General features: G+C 45.8%; 1 protein-coding gene across 2 annotated transcripts in view; it reads left to right on the top strand.

Moving 5' to 3' along the window:
* Positions 1–15,969: 15,969 nt before the first annotated feature.
* The window catches only part of ZCCHC7 (zinc finger CCHC-type containing 7), a 250,045-nt gene continuing 247,915 nt past the window's right edge, over positions 15,970–18,099 (top strand). Inside the window, exon 1 of one of the 2 annotated variants that reach the window (XM_077251623.1) lies at positions 15,970–16,158. The gene's annotated coding sequence lies outside the window, so the exon portion shown is untranslated. Of the gene's footprint in view, positions 16,159–16,219; positions 16,288–18,099 lie in introns of those variants that run through there. The other variant, XM_077251631.1, reaches the window with a different exon arrangement.

Raw genomic sequence — 18,099 nt, 5'->3', positions numbered from 1 at the left:
TGGATTTTTTTTTCATTACTTAGATAAAAAGTAACCTAGACAGGTTAGGTGTCTATGAACTCGTAATGGCCTGGAAAATCATAATTACAGGTTAGTTTTAGCATTTAGTGAACCTAGCAAAAAAGCCAAACAAAAAACAAGTGTGAGATTGCACTTTTTTTGCAATTTCATCACACTTGGAATTTTTTTCCCGTTCTCTGTTACACGGCATGGTAAAACCAATGGTATCGTTCAAAAGTACATCTTGTCCCACAAAAAATAAGCCCTCACATGGCCATATTGACGGAAAAATAAAAAAGTTATGGCTCTGGGAAGGAGGGGAGCGAAAAACGAAAACGAAAAAAGCTCCGGGGGTGAAGGGGTTAAACCTGATAGTACAGTCATAGGAGCGATGTGGTGGCAACTCTGAACAACCTTTCTCAGAGAACATATCTGCAAAATCCAGAAGTAACTCAGGAACGCTTGAAGTCACAGCAGACACACATGTGGCCAGGCAATTCTCCTGGCAGAATTCGCTCCACTGAATTATGTCCTGAGTTTTCCAATCGATAACCGGGTTGTGCATAGACAACCATGGGAAACGCAAAACCACCTGTGCAGGAAGATTCCTGAGCACCTTACATGTAACCTGCTCGAAATGTAGAACCCCAATGTGGAGTTTCACCTCAGCCACAAACTCAGTAATCTCCCCCTGTGAGAGAGGAGCTGCATTGATGGTGACCTGTCATGGTTCCCAATGGCAAGGAAACGTCAGAGAACTTAAATAGCAGACTAGCTCTTGGGTGATGGAATCTCGAGCTGACCGTGAGCTAAACCTACCACACAACTAACAGTGGCCGGGTGACGTACCTACGTTTTATCCCTAGACGCCCAGCGCCAGCCGGAGAACTAACTAACCCTAATAGAGGAAAAAACAGACCTGGCTTACCTCTAGGGAAATTCCCCCAAAAAGGAGACAGAAGCCCCCCACATATATTGACGGTGAGTTCAGAGGAAAAGACATACGCAGTATGAAGGTAGGTTCAGCAAAGCGAGGTCCGCTTACTAGATAGCAAGAAGATACAATAGGGAACTTCACGGTCAGCTGAAAACCCTATCAAAATACCATCCAGAAATTACTTTAAGACTCATGTGTCAACTCATGACACCGGAGTGGTAATTTCGGCCCACAAGAGCTTCCAGCTACAGAAACATAACATAACTGTGAACTGGAACAAAAATGCAAACAAACTTAGGACTAAGAGTCCAACTTAGCTGATAGTAGTCTAGAAGCAGGAACATGCAACAGAAAGGCTCTGGTTACATTGATGGCCGGCACTAGAATAACTGAGCAGCAAGGCTAAATAGGATACACCCATATCCTGATGGAAACAGGTGAACAGAGAAAGTGAAGCACACAAGTCCAGTACCACCAGTGACCACCGGGGGAGCCCAAAAACCAAATTCACAACAGTACCCCCCCCTCAAGGAGGGGGCACCGAACCCTCACAAGAACCACCAGGGCGATCAGGATGAGCCCTATGAAAGGCACGGACCAAATCAGAGGCATGAACATCAGAGGCTGTCACCCAAGAATTATCCTCCTGACCGTAGCCCTTCCACTTGACCAGATACTGAAGTTTCCGTCTGGAAACACGGGAGTCCAAGATCTTCTCCACAACGTACTCCAATTCACCCTCAACCAACACCGGAGCGGGAGGCTCAACGGAAGGCACAACCGGTACCTCATACCTGCGCAATAATGACCGATGGAAGACATTATGGATAGAAAAAGATGCCGGGAGGTCCAATCGAAAGGACACAGGGTTATGAATCTCCAAAATCTTATACGGGCCGATGAACCGAGGCTTAAACTTAGGAGAAGAAACCCTCATAGGGACAAAACGAGAAGACAACCACACCAAGTCCCCAACACGAAGACGAGGACCAACACGACGACGGCGGTTAGCAAAATGCCGAGTCTTCTCCTGGGACAACTCCAAATTGTCCACCACCTGTCCCCAAATCCGATGCAACCTATCCACCACAGTATCCACTCCAGGACAATCCGAAGACTCCACCTGACCAGAAGAAAAGCGAGGATGAAACCCCGAATTGCAAAAGAAAGGAGAAACCAAAGTGGCAGAACTAGCCCGATTATTGAGGGCAAACTCCGCCAACGGCAAAAAGGCAACCCAGTCATCCTGATCCGCAGACACAAAACACCTCAAATAAGTCTCCAGGGTCTGATTAGTTCGCTCAGTCTGGCCATTAGTCTGAGGATGGAACGCAGACGAAAAAGACAAATCAATGCCCATCCTAGCACAGAACGCCCGCCAAAATCTAGACACGAACTGGGTCCCCCTGTCAGAAATGATATTCTCCGGAATACCATGCAAGCGAACCACATTTTGAAAAAACAGAGGAACCAACTCGGAAGAGGACGGCAACTTAGGCAAGGGCACCAAATGAACCATCTTAGAAAAACGGTCACACACCACCCAGATGACAGACATTTTCTGAGAAACAGGGAGATCAGAAATAAAATCCATAGAGATGTGAGTCCAAGGCCTCTTTGGAATGGGCAAAGATAACAACAATCCGCTAGCCCGAGAACAACAAGGTTTGGCCCGAGCACAAACATCACAAGACTGCACAAAAACTCGTACATCTCGAGACAGAGAAGGCCACCAGAAGGACCTAGCCACCAAATCCCTGGTACCAAAGATCCCGGGATGACCTGCCAACGCAGAAGAATGAACCTCCGAGATGACTCTACTGGTCCAATCATCAGGAACAAACAGTCTACCAGGCGGGCAACGATCAGGTCTATCCGCCTGAAACTCCTGCAAAGCCCGTCGCAGGTCTGGGGAAACAGCAGATAATATCACCCCATCCTTAAGGATACCTGTAGGTTCAGAATCACCAGGGAAATCAGGCTCAAAACTCCTAGAAAGGGCATCTGCCTTCACATTTTTAGAACCTGGTAAGTATGAGACCACAAAATTAAACCGAGAGAAAAACAACGACCAGCGCGCCTGTCTAGGATTCAGGCGCCTGGCAGACTCAAGATAAATCAAATTCTTGTGATCGGTCAATACCACCACCTGATGTCTAGCCCCCTCAAGCCAATGACGCCACTCCTCAAAAGCCCACTTCATAGCCAAAAGCTCCCGATTACCAATATCATAATTTCGCTCGGCGGGCGAAAATTTCCAAGAAAAGAACGCACAAGGTCTCATCACGGAGCAATCGGAACTTTTCTGCGACAAGACCGCCCCAGCTCCGATTTCGGAAGCATCGACCTCAACCTGAAAAGGAAGAGTAACATCAGGCTGACGCAACACAGGGGCGGAAGAAAAGCGGCGCTTAAGCTCCCGAAAGGCCTCCACAGCAGCAGGGGACCAATCAGCAACATCAGCACCCTTTTTGGTCAAATCAGTCAAAGGTTTAGCAACATCAGAAAAACCAGTTATAAAATCGACGATAAAAATTAGCAAAGCCCAAAAATTTCTGAAGGCTCTTAAGCGAAGAAGGTTGCGTCCAATCACAAATAGCCCGAACCTTGACAGGATCCATCTCAATGGAAGAGGGGGAAAAAATGTACCCCAAAAAAGAAATCTTTTGAACCCCAAAAATACACTTAGAACCCTTCACACACAAGGAATTAGCCCGCAAAACCTGAAAAACCCTCCTGACCTGTTGGACATGAGAATCCCAGTCATCCGAAAAAATCAAAACATCATCCAGATACACGATCATGAATTTATCCAAATATTCCCGGAAAATGTCGTGCATAAAGCACTGAAAGACTGAAGGGGCATTTGAAAGACCAAAAGGCATTACTAAATACTCAAAATGGCCCTCGGGCGTATTAAATGCGGTTTTCCACTCATCCCCCTGCTTAATTCGCACCAAATTATACGCCCCACGGAGATCAATCTTAGAGAACCACTTAGCCCCTTTTATTCGAGCAAACAAATCAGTCAGCAGTGGCAGAGGATACTGATATCTGACTGTAATTTTATTCAAGAGTCGATAATCAATACACGGCCTCAAAGAGCCATCTTTTTTAGATACAAAGAAAAAACCGGCTCCTAAGGGAGATGAAGAAGGACGAATATGTCCCTTTTCCAGGGACTCCTTAATATATTCTCGCATAGCAGCCTGTTCAGGTACAGATAGATTAAATAAACGACCCTTTGGAAATTTACTGCCCGGAATCAGATCTATGGTACAATCGCAATCTCTGTGAGGAGGTAGTGAACCAAGCTTAGGCTCCTCAAAAACATCACGATAATCAGATAAAAATTCCGGAATCTCAGAGGAAATAGATGACGAAATGGAAACCAAAGGTATGTCCCCATGAGCCCCCTGACATCCCCAGCTTAACACAGACATTGCTTTCCAGTCAAGAACTGGGTTATGAGATTGTAACCATGGCAATCCGAGCACCAGAACATCATGTAGGTTGTACAACACAAGGAAGCGAATCGTCTCCTGATGGTCTGGATTCATACGCATAGTCACTTGTGTCCAGTATTGTGGTTTATTACTAGCCAATGGTGTAGAGTCAATACCCTTCAGAGGTATAGGAGCTTCCAGAGGCTCTAGATCAAACCCACAGCGCCTGGCAAATGACCAATCCATAAGACTCAAAGCGGCGCCAGAGTCGACATAGGCATCCGCGGTAATTGACGATAATGAACAAATCAAGGTCACAGACAGAATAAACTTAGACTGTAAAGTGCCAATTGAAATAGACTTATCAACCTTTTTTGTACGTTTAGAGCATGCTGATATAACATGAGTTGAATCACCACAATAGAAGCACAACCCATTTTTTCGCCTAAAATTCTGCCGTTCGCTTCTGGACAGAATTCTATCACATTGCATATTTTCTGGAGCCTTCTCAGAAGACACCGCCAAATGGTGCACAGGTTTGCGCTCCCGCAAACGCCGATCAATCTGAATAGCCATTGTCATGGACTCATTCAGACCTGTAGGTGCAGGGAACCCCACCATAACATCTTTAATGGCATCAGAGAGACCCTCTCTGAAATTCTCCGCCAGGGCGCACTCATTCCACTGAGTAAGCACAGACCATTTACAAAATTTTTGGCAGTATATTTCAGCTTCATCTTGCCCTTGAGATAGGGCCATCAAGGCTTTTTCAGCCTGAATCTCTAAGTTAGGTTCCTCATAAAGCAACCCCAAAGCCAGAAAAAACGCATCCACATTGAGCAACGCAGGATCCCCGGGTGCCAATGCAAATGCCCAGTCTTGAGGGTCACCCCGCAGCAAGGAAATTACTATCCTAACCTGCTGTGCGGGATCTCCAGCGGAGCGAGATCTCAGGGAAAGAAATAATTTACAATTATTTTTGAAATTCAGGAAACGAGATCTATCCCCGGAGAAAAATTCTGGTATAGGAATTCTAGGTTCAGATATAGGAGCATGAATAACAAAATCCTGTAAATTTTGAACCTTTGTAGCAAGATTATTCAAACCTGTAGCCAAACTCTGAGGATCCATTTTAATCAGGTGAGATCAGAGCCATTCAAGGATTAGAAGGAGAGAGAGAGACAAAGGCTGCAATTAGAGCAGAAATGCAACTAAGTCAACTATAGAGCAAGCTCAGAGGAAAAAAAAAAAAAAAAATCTGCAGACTTCTTTTTCTCTTCTTTCTTCTGCCAACGGTTTTAACCCTTGGCCGGCCATACTGTCATGGTTCCCAATGGCAAGGAAACGTCAGAGAACTTAAATAGCAGACTAGCTCTTGGGTGATGGAATCTCGAGCTGACCGTGAGCTAAACCTACCACACAACTAACAGTGGCCGGGTGACGTACCTACGTTTTATCCCTAGACGCCCAGCGCCAGCCGGAGAACTAACTAACCCTAATAGAGGAAAAAACAGACCTGGCTTACCTCTAGGGAAATTCCCCCAAAAAGGAGACAGAAGCCCCCCACATATATTGACGGTGAGTTCAGAGGAAAAGACATACGCAGTATGAAGGTAGGTTCAGCAAAGCGAGGTCCGCTTACTAGATAGCAAGAAGATACAATAGGGAACTTCACGGTCAGCTGAAAACCCTATCAAAATACCATCCAGAAATTACTTTAAGACTCATGTGTCAACTCATGACACCGGAGTGGTAATTTCGGCCCACAAGAGCTTCCAGCTACAGAAACATAACATAACTGTGAACTGGAACAAAAATGCAAACAAACTTAGGACTAAGAGTCCAACTTAGCTGATAGTAGTCTAGAAGCAGGAACATGCAACAGAAAGGCTCTGGTTACATTGATGGCCGGCACTAGAATAACTGAGCAGCAAGGCTAAATAGGATACTCCCATATCCTGATGGAAACAGGTGAACAGAGAAAGTGAAGCACACAAGTCCAGTACCACCAGTGACCACCGGGGGAGCCCATAAACCAAATTCACAACAGTGACCACGCAGATAGGATGAGGCAGTTTTTCAATCCTAAAACCTGCTGTGCGCGCAAACTCCTCAATGAGATTTGTGGCAGAACCACTATCCACAAAAACAGTAATTGGCAGCTCTCTGCCAGCGATAACCACCTTAGCAGGGAGCATGCATTGAGAAACCACCATGGAGGATATGCATAAGCTCAGATTGGTCTCCTCCACACCCTCTGAGCTTAGAAGTTTTCCGCCTTTGCGTTTTTCCTTAGACAGCAGAGGACAAATGTTAACAAAATGACCAGTTTTACCACAGTAAAAACAGGCTCCCTGCTTCCTGAGCACAGGGGCTCGATGCTTAACATGTGACACCCCTGAGATTTGCACAGGCTCTGTGGGCTCACCTGCAGCAACCTCACGTGAACCTACACCTTCTCCCACAGGCGGCGTCTCAGGCTCCCCCTGACGCAAACGGCGATCAATGCGGACAACAAGACTCATAGCGGAATCCAGAGAAGCAGGAGTCTTGTACATCAGGAGGGCTTCTTTAACCCTTCCAGAAACCCCATGAATAAACTGACTCCGCAGCGCGGGATCATTCCACTGAGTGTCGACCGCCCAGCAGTGAAATTCAGAACAGTAATCCTCTGCAACACGCTCCCCCTGTCGAATAGTGCGTATCTTAGATTCTGCTAGAGTCATTCTGTCAGGATCATCGTAAATGTTTCCAAGAGCGGAAAAAAAACTCTCCACTGAGTTAAATGCAGCAGAATCAGAAAGTAAAGAAAACGCCCATGCTTGAGGATCCCCGTTTAGTAATGACAATACCAGACCCACACGCTGAGCCTCATTACCTGAGGAGATCGGGCGCATACGAAAATAAAGTTTGCAAGCTTCCCGAAAAGTAACAAATTTACTGCGTTCCCCAGCAAACCTTTCAGGCAAAGGAAACTTAGGCTCAGCAACTTTACCTGCCGCTCCAGCTTGCACAGTAGATTCTGCTAGTCCCTGTTGCTGCACTGCCCCCCTCAACTCAGTGACCTGTAGGAACAGCGCCCTCAACTGGTGGGTTACGGTAGTCATGGAATCCATAGAATTCAAATAATGTTGGCCGATTATAATGTCTCGGGAAGCCTAGGTAGACAAGAGCTAATAACCCAGGCCCCTGCGATTTCCCTCAACTCTGGGAAACCCTGACTGACCCTCTCCCAGAGTTTACACTGATGGTGTGCATGTCTGGGCCTCCACCCTCGCCCTGTCTCCTGTTTCAACCCTAGGCTGAAACCTCCACCCACCACCCAGTGAAGAGACCACTAACCAATACCCACAGTTAGTACAGACAAGGATAACGGAAAATATACACCACGCCGCAGTCACTCAGGAATACACAATAAATGCACAGGGCAAAACAAATACAAATATAGGAAGGAGGAAAATATGACAAAGGGAAATATACACCACCAGATACGATACTCCTTTTCCTAGACCACCACTCCAGACCGAGATAACCAAGCACAAGACAGAAGCTATAATCGGCGACGCCCAATGTTCAGAAGAACAATTTAAAGGCAGTGGGCGTGACCCAGCTTCCAATCCTAGCATCAGCAAAATTAACCCCGGACCAGCTAGACAAAATCTAGCCGACGCCACTGAGCGCATAGTGGACAAAAGCGGAATTACCGCTGTCTGTCGAACGCCCTAGTATGAACAGCGTCCGACATGACAATCTGTAGTTGTTGGCACAACAACCGATGGATGAAAACCGAGCAGAACCGAGTGGCCAAACTGTGGTACTAGGCCCAAAACTGTTAACTGGATTAGATGCAGTTAAAATAGAGATACACAGGCGGTGTAGTTAGTTTCACAGGCCGGCTACTCTGCTAACGTGCAGACACTGCTCCTAGGCCCAAAACTATTAACTGGATTAGATGCAGTGAAAATAGAGATACACAGACGGTGTAGTTAGTTTCACAGGCGGGCTACTCTGCTGACGTGCAAACACTGCTACTAAGCCCAAAACCCCAAAACGATTTACTGGATTAGATGCAGTAAAAATTGAGATACACAGGCGGTGTAGCTAGCTTCACAGGCGGGCTACTCTGCTGACGTGCAGACACTGCTACTAAGCCCAAAACGATTTACTGGGTTAGATGCAGTAAAAATTGAGATACACAGGCGGTGTAGCTAGCTTCACAGGCGGGCTACTCAGATGACTATCAGACAATGCTACTAGCCCAAAAGGATTGGCTGAGCTAGATTAAACCAAATGCTGTGACTAACACTTGCACAGCACTGTCTCAGACCTGCCTGGTAAACAGTGCAACAAACTGCTGTAACCTACCCTGAAAAGGGCTGATATTACAATTAGTCCCAACTCTCTAAACCTCTGACAATTCGCTCCAAAAAAACACTTAGTCTGTATAGCGCCCACAGCAGCAGCGGTGCCGTCTAACACTAAGCTGCAGCAGTGAGGAAATGGTGGCGATGGGGCAAATGGCTGGTTCTTATAGGGCAAGGACATGTGACATACACAGCCAATGACACATGCCCTTGCTTGTGTGCATCACATGCACATTGCTGTGTGTGTTCACTGCTGATAGGCTGAGAGACTGCACCACCCCTCTGTTAATGCGGGAAAGAAAAAAAAAATGGAGATCGGCGTTATTTCAGCACAGATCTATCCCCCGCCCACTATACACTGAAACAGTCTATTAACAATGATAAACAGTTTTAATGTGCAAATCAAGCTAGGCTTTTGGTGAACGAACAGTTATCGAACAGAAACTCGAACAGCCAAATTTTAAGCAAATTGTTCGAGTTCGTCGAAAGACTCAAACACCGCCCAAAACAGCTCGAATTTGAAATTGGCGAACAGTTCGACTCGAACACCGCTCATCTCTAATGATAACGCTGCGTTTTTTATCCGCAACATCTTACGAATGACAGAAAAAACGCAATGTTTGCATGCATTCGCGTTTTTTATGCGCATGCGTTTGATAGAAAAACATTTTTAAAGGAGAATTTACTTGAAACAAGCCATGCCAAATGGGCGTGGCTCATGGGCTTTCTCTATATAAACCCTTGTACAGATGAAATCCTCACATTTTGCTCCTGTATCCTGTGTCAAGATGGAACTTCGCATGGAGAGTTTCTATGGGAATCTGGATTTCAACTTGTTTCTTTCCTTTGCATTTGTTTGTGAGCAAGAACAGAAAAGAGAAAAACAGAGAAGATGGTGTTGGCACTTTTGGCAGCACCAGATTCTTGAACTGCAACAGAGCCGTGTAGCCTACCACTCTTTATTCAGTGAGCTCCGTGAAAACCCAGAGAAATATTTTGAGTACACGAGGATGTGTAAAGACAGCTTTATGGAATTGCTGGACCGTGTACAAGGAGCCATCAGCAGGCAGGACACCCAGGTCCGTAGAGCGATTCCTGCTGAGGAACGTCTGCTGGTGACACTAAGGTACGTAATATTTAAACATTAACGCCTGCCATAATTGTTATTGTTCTGCAATGTACTTAATATTTTTCCTTTTTTTCTTTTTTAAAATACTGTCCTAAATATTATTGTTATAAAAGCATGTTCTTACTCTTTTTTTTTTTCTTTCTTTCTCTGTTTTGCAATGCCCCAGTCATAAATATTATTGTTCTGATTAATTTTTTTCTTTCTCTTTTCGGCAGATCCCTGGCAACCGGAGAGAGCCTATCATCGCTCCATTTCCAGTTAGGAATTTCCTCACTCTCTGGGATTATCGCAGACACCTGTCGGGCTTTGTGGGATGTTCTTCAAGCAAACTGCAGAACATTTTTTGGAAGTTTGTATTTTCCCCAATTGTTTGGGAGCAGTGGATGGAAAACATATCCTGATTACTAAACCGTCTGGAACTGGATCCGAGTACTTTAATTATAAAAAATATTTTTCCATAGCGCTCATGGCGATTGCAGCTGCGGACTGTAGGTTTGTCGCGGTGGACATTGGAACTTTTGGCCATAACTCCCAGACATTTAAAAACTCGGGCCACGGGTTCTATGGTAATAATTTTAATTTTCCCCTGCCATGACCTCTTCCAAACACTGAAGGCCCGCTAGTGCCATTTGTTGTGGTTGAGGATGAGGCCTTTCAGATGTGTTGAAACCGCCTGAAACCATACTCCAGTCGGGACTTGAACCACACAAAAAGGATTTTTAATTACAGGCTGACCAGGGCACGAAGAACTGTTGAGTGTGCCTTTGGTATCCTTGTCTCAAAATGGCGCATTTTAGGGACAGCCATTAATTTGAGAATTGAGACAGTCAATGAGGTGGTCAAGGCGTGTGTGGTTCTGCGCAACTATATAATGGCTAAAGAGTAGTGATGAGCGAGTGTATGAGTTGCTCGGATGGTCTCCGAGTATTTATAACTGCTCGGAGATTTCATTTTTGTTGACGCAGCTGCATGATTTACGGCTGCTAGCCAGCCCGAGTAAATGTGGGGGTTGCCTGGTACTGTAAATCATGCAGCTGAGGCAATGAAAACTAAATCTCCTTGCAGTTACAAATACTCGGAGTCCACCCGTGCGTGCTCGGGAAAACCCGTGCAACGAGTACACTCGCTCATCACTACTAAAGAGCAACCAACATTGAACTTGATGAACCTTTTTGTAACTCATTGCCAGATTACCATCATCACCCTCTCAGGACAACAGTTGAAGTTGCCCAAATGAGGGATACATTTGCGTCCAACTTTGTTTCTGAGAGTGGACGTCTGTCCTGGCAAGATGACTTGGTTTAGTGTTCTTTATATGTTGTGTAATGTTATGTACTTGCAATTATTAAAATGTACTTTAATGTTGGTTGACAATACAACACCTGTAGTTAAACACCTGTTCCAAGTGACTTCTTATATTACAATTTTTTTAAATAAAATTTTAATAAGGTGATCACCAGTTCACAACTACAGCTTTTATATAATCCATTCGCTGTATCATGCAGATTGCATGAGACAGGGATTGAATTATAACCAAATTGGGTTATATAACCCATGCTTTACACTACACCTCTTTTCTCTGAGGTCAGTGCTATGGTAGGTGACGTTGGATTAGCTTAATCGTCTCTTCAGTCTGCATTTCTATATATTAATGCAGACTGAAGAGATGATGGAGCTAATCCACCTCACATCTTTAGTCACCTGCCCGTGTGTCAGAAATAGTGCACTCAGTATGCAGAAAAAACTGCATCCCGAGTGCATTAGTGATGACACCTGGGCAGCTGAGCAGTTGACCCCCGACCTTTTTTGCTGTATTAATATATATTTTTGGAGGATTTTCATTCCTCTTTGTGGTTTTTGCAATCTCATAGCTCCATTACACACACAAGAACCAAATCTGCTGTGTAAAGTAAAGCAAATAAAAAAGAGCAGTGTGTCATGGCGCTATGAGGTGGCAAAACCACAGTGTGTGTACACGGCGACGTGTGTTGAAGACAACGAAAGAGACAAAGATCAAGCAGTGATTGTGGGAAAACACAAATTTATTTACAAAAAAAAATTAAAAAATTAACTTTGACGAACCAATGAAGGGGAAATGTTATGGACCTGGGGGGTGTAAAGCTGGGAGAATTGGCTACGGGTGGACAATGGAGGGGTTCCAAGGGAAGGGCTAACTAAACTAGTGGGGTCTGGGAGGTCAAGGATGGAAGTAGACACATTAGGAGTGGAAGGATGGGAGGTGAGGGTGGAGGTAGAACTACACTTCTGCTGCCTTTAGTCCTTTTGCCTTTCTGGCCAGTTTTATGTGACATCCCCCTTTTTTTGTGTCTCCTTGGGAGTGGTGGGGTCAGCAGGACGTGTATGAACTGGACCCGGCCTGGTGGTGGAGGAGCACAGCCATGCATGTCATTCAGGCGGCCTAGTGGTGGTGGACAGCCGTGCAAGTTCTTCAGGTGGCCTAGTGGTGGTGGCGGTGGGCAGCCGTGCAGGATCTGTAGGCGGCCTACTGCTGGTGATGGTGGTCAGCCGTGCAGGAGCAGGACTCGGCATGGTGGTGGTGGTGGAGTGGATTTCAGCAGCACCGGCATGGTGGTGGCGGTGTAGTGATGTGCGGCAGGACTTGACATGGTGGTGGCTGTACAGTGGTATGCAGCAGAACTTGATATTGATGTTAAGTGTGTAATTGGTGGCAAAGGTGGAAATACCACCTGTGGCTGTTGGAAGCACCGAGCCTGCTGCATAGCCTGAATGTAAGCCATTGCAGGCCTGCATCACCTTGAGCTGGAGTTCAGGCGTAAGGTGTTCCGACATACCCTGCTCTATCTTATTAAAAAATGGTGTGCTGGTCTCTGGAGGTTGGCTTCCAGATGGTTAAGGAGTTGGTTGACATCCTGGAAAAGTGTGTTAATATGGGTCAGACCACTTTCCAGTCTATCTCCCAGTGCCTTCAAGCCATTCTGGAAGACCGAGGACAAGTGAAGAAACTTGGGCATGAGTGACCTGTCCGAGGCCTTCTGCCGCTGGCGGAAGAGCCCAAAAAAAAGAGGCAGAGGACTGGGACAAGGGAACACCTGAAGGACCAGCTGCCTTTCTCCAGCCTGTGACGCCGGCCCACTTGCTGCTTCGCTGGTGGATGGCTGGGACTGGTCCGTGGCTGTTTGATGAGGTACCACTCCAGAGGATGATCCAGGTTCGAGGGTGCCGCTCCAGGATCTGTGAAAAGAAAAGTAAAACATTACTCCCAAAAAAATAACCATTGTAAAAGCTCCAACTCCTGTGGATTGGAAAAATTCAGAATAGGGAATACAACACAATGGAATACAACACAAAAATACTTACCTTCTCTGAGCAAGGACAGGCATCAGGAAAGCCAGCAGCCGGTAGTACTTGTATTTCCCTATCCTTGCTGCAGCACCACTGCGAACTTGGATCTCATGTCTCAGGTCCTTGTTGAAGCGATCCTTCATCGAACGCCAACTGGTTTTGACTTTGTTCACTGTGAATAGGTAATCCCACAACCGTGTGTGATGCGAGAAACTGGCAGGAGTTTATCGCATCACACACGGTTGTGTGATCCCGGCCTTCAGGTTCACTGCAGCATCAGACCACACTGCAATACTTACGAAAAGCCTTTCTGACTCGCTGCGTGGCATTGTCCTAGTCATCCATCATCACTTGGGCCACCTCATTCCACAGCCGCCGAATCACCACAGCATCCGAGAGCTGCTGCTCCCGGGTGTCCCACAACGGAACTCGCTCCGGCACCAAGGTGATGAGGAGGTCATTGTCTATAAAATACTCCTCCTGTTGTGGGACCTAGAAAGGAAACAAAGACATTAATGTTGGAAAGATAAAACACTTAAAACAAAACCAGTCAAAAAGAAAAAAAAACAGTCAAGAGTATCAACAACAGTCAAGAATGAATAAAAACAGTCAAGAATACTTACACGCCGTCTTGCCACCGGAGCTTGGGCCTGAGCCTGCTGCTCCTGCTCATCTGCACTGGAAGGGATCTGTAAAAAGAAAAATAAATATTTTGCCACGTGTAATAGTGACAGTGAATACTTACCAATCAGTAGCAAATGTACTCACTTCAGTCACCTGTCCACTCTGTGAGGTTTGCTCTGCACTGGAGGACATGATGAGGAATGCTGCGAGAGACACAAAATTGATTAGACTGCATGGAGAAAAACAGACAGGCAGACATATATATTGTATACTCACATTTTGATAGTCAGAGTCTTCCAAAAAATATGATGCAATGCTTGTATCGCTTCCAGAGTCTTGAGAGTAATGGACTTCCACTACCCACACCTTTTTTTATAAGGTTTGTTTGGGGGGTGGCTTAAAACAAGTTCCTAGACATGTTTACTCATAAAAACGCATGCGTACGCAAACGCAAGCCCTTGCGTACGCATGCGTTCCCATAGACTGTAATGCGTTTGACGCACTCCTTCCGCAAGCGTCCGAATGCGTATGACGGCAGACATTTGCCACAAAAATTCTAACATGGTGCGTTAGCCGTGCCCAGCCGCACACTGCAAAAATATGCATGTATAAGCAAACGCGGGCGAACGCATGCACCTACGTCTACAATGTAAAAGATAGGAAATCAAGACGCATGCAGATGTATGCATCCAAAACGCTGGGGACACAATCTCAAATGTGAAGCCAGCCTTATTCACCAGCATACTTCTGTTGAGCATTGCCATGCCCCTACAGTGTGGGAGACTGCTCTCCCGTCTGTGACCCAAGACCCCGTGCAAGACGTCACCCCCAGGAACCGAATCATCAAAGCCTGCAGGTCTACACCGGACTCACCACGTGCTGACCGTCCTGGCACCATCGTGAACATAAAACACTCAGCACGCAGGAAGCCGTCGGACTGATAAGTTTACTCTTAATGAACATTTGCTGTACCTTTTGCTCTCATTACCTCCCCCAGCACACCTATTGTGCTAATATCACCTGCCTCTACTCTCCCTGCAAGGAGTATACCCGTTATAGTAAAGTTAACTTTAACCCTTGCTCTGCCTCCTGTCCGCTACTGCATCCCACAACCTGCTCACATGTACACATACTGATAGGGAATTTAGATTGTGAGCCCCATCAGGGACAGCGATGATAATGTGTGCAAGCTGTAAAGCGCTGCGTAATATGTTAGCGCAATATAAAAATAAAGATTATTATTATTATTATATTTGAACATGGTATGTGGTATTATGGTATTCAATGGAGTATGTAAAAGAAGAGGTTGGACGAGGAAATGACATCACAATTTGTTTTTTGTTGTTAAATAATATATCTTTATTTATAGCTTGCAAACCCACAGAGACCATCGCATGAAAATCCGCAAGGATTTTCAACTGAGTTTTCTGCCTAGAGAGGAAGAATCCGCACAGAATTTTACAACAGCAAATCCGCAATGTGAGCACATAACCTTAAGGGGGTGGACTACTCAGGACAACCCCTTCTCAGTCCCTAGCTTTCCACCAAATAGATAAGTCACCTCCATTTTTGGCATTGCTAAGTCACGAGATCCCTGCAGACCACCTCCGACCAAAACTGACATAAGGAGGAAGTCAGAACTAAGTGCGGCTCCCCTCTTATTTCCTCCGGATGTCTGATTTGTCGGAGGGAGGGGACAGTGACGCCAGCCCTGATTGGCCGTTACAACATCACATGATCCCCCGTATAGCCAGCCCTGACCCCGCTGTAGTCGGCACCAGAGGGGAGGATAGTGATGGTATTTTATAAGGGGGAAACAGTCACTGAGAACGGATATCCGAGCAGCGAACAACCCCATTTCCATTCTTACTTTGCGGAATGTGGGCACACCTGTCTAAAACGTTTGCACAGCACAGTATACTATACAGCATCCCCACATGCACATATAATATATCCCTCAGCCTTCCACAGACCCTCGCCCACCACAGGACCAGCATCTCACACCCCTTCCACAGACTGTCTAGCAGCACCAGTCTCCCAAGCACAGAGGCTCCGGGGACTGCACGCCTCATCCTGCCTGTGCAGCCTGCATCCGGTCCCTTACTCTCACCACAGACTTGTATGCATGGTCACGTGACCGCCCTCACAGTGCAAGAAGTCTATGTGGTGCTCATCTCCGGAACTAGAGGACATGCGCGTTGTTTCTAGGGGACCCTTCTGACTGTAACTCCGGTTCCCACGTGCAGCAGGATGTATTTTGTTTCTCTTCGGAACTTCCTGTTAGTGACGTCACCAGCCCACATGTGCAGCAGGGCTCAGGCTATCAGCTGGCAGGTAATAACTGTGGGGTATCACAGAGGGGGCGCAGTGTGTACGAGCCATGTCTGGTGTCAGACGTGGTGGAGCTGCTCTGGACATAGTGCAACCAGTGCTGGGGGGTTTCTGTGTGGTCACTGTGCTCTTGTATGTAATGCTGTATCGGCACCTTACACTGTCGTGTCACACATTGTGTTATTTATCACTCATTTTATCAGAAAGTCCCTGTTATAGAAAGCGGGCAGTACTCACTGTCCCCAGGTCCAGTGACATTGCAGCACTGACACAGCTCAACAGAGCCACGACCAATTAGATGAAACTCGCACCCAGATTACAGATTGGCAGCAGCACTATCAATGTGACATCACTGCTGCAGACAATCACAGAAGCTGGGAGCAATGGTGGAGACTCCGCACTGGATCCAGGGAAGGCGAGGAATTAATAGTCCAAGATTTTCTGAAAGTGATCAACACTTTCAAAACATATTGTTTCCATGCAGCGCTTCCTGGGTCTTCCACTTATTAAAATCAAGTGTTACTTTTTGATATTAAAGAGGTTGTCCAGGAATAATCTCTCTCACGATTGGCTGTGAAGAAACAGTTGCGTACTGGGGACAGTTGCTAAGGCAACCAACAATGCCCAACAAGCATCGTGTACACATCCATTGGATGGTTGCTTCAACAACTTTACTATCCAGCATACAGGGGTGTAAATATAGTAGGTGTTAGGGCTCATTTCCACATGCGAGAAACACGTCCGAGTCTCGCATGTTGAAACCAAGCTCTGGCGTTGGCACTTTGGAGCGGAGTGTGCAGCTCCATGTGTTCCAATGCGGCCGCACGCTCCGTTCTGGAGTGCCGGCGCCAGAGCTTGGTTTCCACATGCGAGACTCGGACGTGTTTCTCGCATGTGGAAATGAGCCCTTACAGTTGCACTCGGGCCCTGAAGCCTATGGGGCCCAAATGAGAAGACCTTCACTTTTACAGACCCATGATTGGGGTTCCTACTGGCTATTGTGCATTCGAGCCAATGAGCTTTAACCCCTTAACCCCTGGAGCTTTTATTGGTTTTGTGTTTTCATTTTTCGCTCCCCTCCTTCCCAGAGCCATAGCTTTATTTTTCCGTCAATATGGCCATATGAGGGCTTATTTTTTGTGGGACTAGTTGTACGTTTGAACGACATCATTGGTTTTAGCATGTCGTGTACTAGAAAATGGGAAAAAAATTCCAAGTGCTGTGAAATTGCAAAAAAAGTGCAATGCCACACTTGCTTTTTATTTGGCTTTTTTTGCTAGGTTAACTAAATACTAAAATGACCTGCCATTATGATTCTCCAGGTAATTACGAGTTCATAGACACCAAACATGTCTAGGTTCTTTTTTATCTAAGTAGTGAAAAAAAATTCCAAACTTTGCTAAAAAAAATTGTGCAATTTTCCATTAGCATCTCCATTTTTCGTGATCTGGGGTCAGGTGAGGGCTTATTTTTTGCGTGCCGAGCTGACATTTTTAATGATACCATTTTGGTGCAGATACGATCTTTTGATCGCCCGTTATTGCATTTTAATGCAATGTCACGGCGACAAAAAAACGTAATTCTGGCGGTTTGACTTTTCTTGCTACACCATATAGCAATCAGGCTAATCTTTTTTTTTTTTCCATTGATCGGGCGATTCTGAACGCGGTGATACCAAATCTATGCATGTTTGATTTTTTTTGTTTTATTTTGAATGGGGCGAAGGGGAGTGATTTAAACTTTTATATATATATATATATATTTTTTTTTTCATATTTTTTTTTTAAATTGTTTTTTTACTTTTGGCATGCTTCAATAACCTCTATGGGAGGCTAGAAGCTGCCACAACTTGATTGGCTCTGCTACATAGAGGCGAGGCTCAGATCGCCTCTATGTAGTAGAATTACAGCATTGCTGTGAGCGCCGACCACTGGGCGACGCTCA

The sequence above is a fragment of the Ranitomeya variabilis genome, chromosome 1 (genome assembly GCF_051348905.1).
Source record: "Ranitomeya variabilis isolate aRanVar5 chromosome 1, aRanVar5.hap1, whole genome shotgun sequence".
NCBI classification, from domain to species: domain Eukaryota; kingdom Metazoa; phylum Chordata; class Amphibia; order Anura; family Dendrobatidae; genus Ranitomeya; species Ranitomeya variabilis.
Note: the sequence above shows the minus strand (reverse complement) of the source record. Positions and strands in the feature narration are given on the sequence as shown.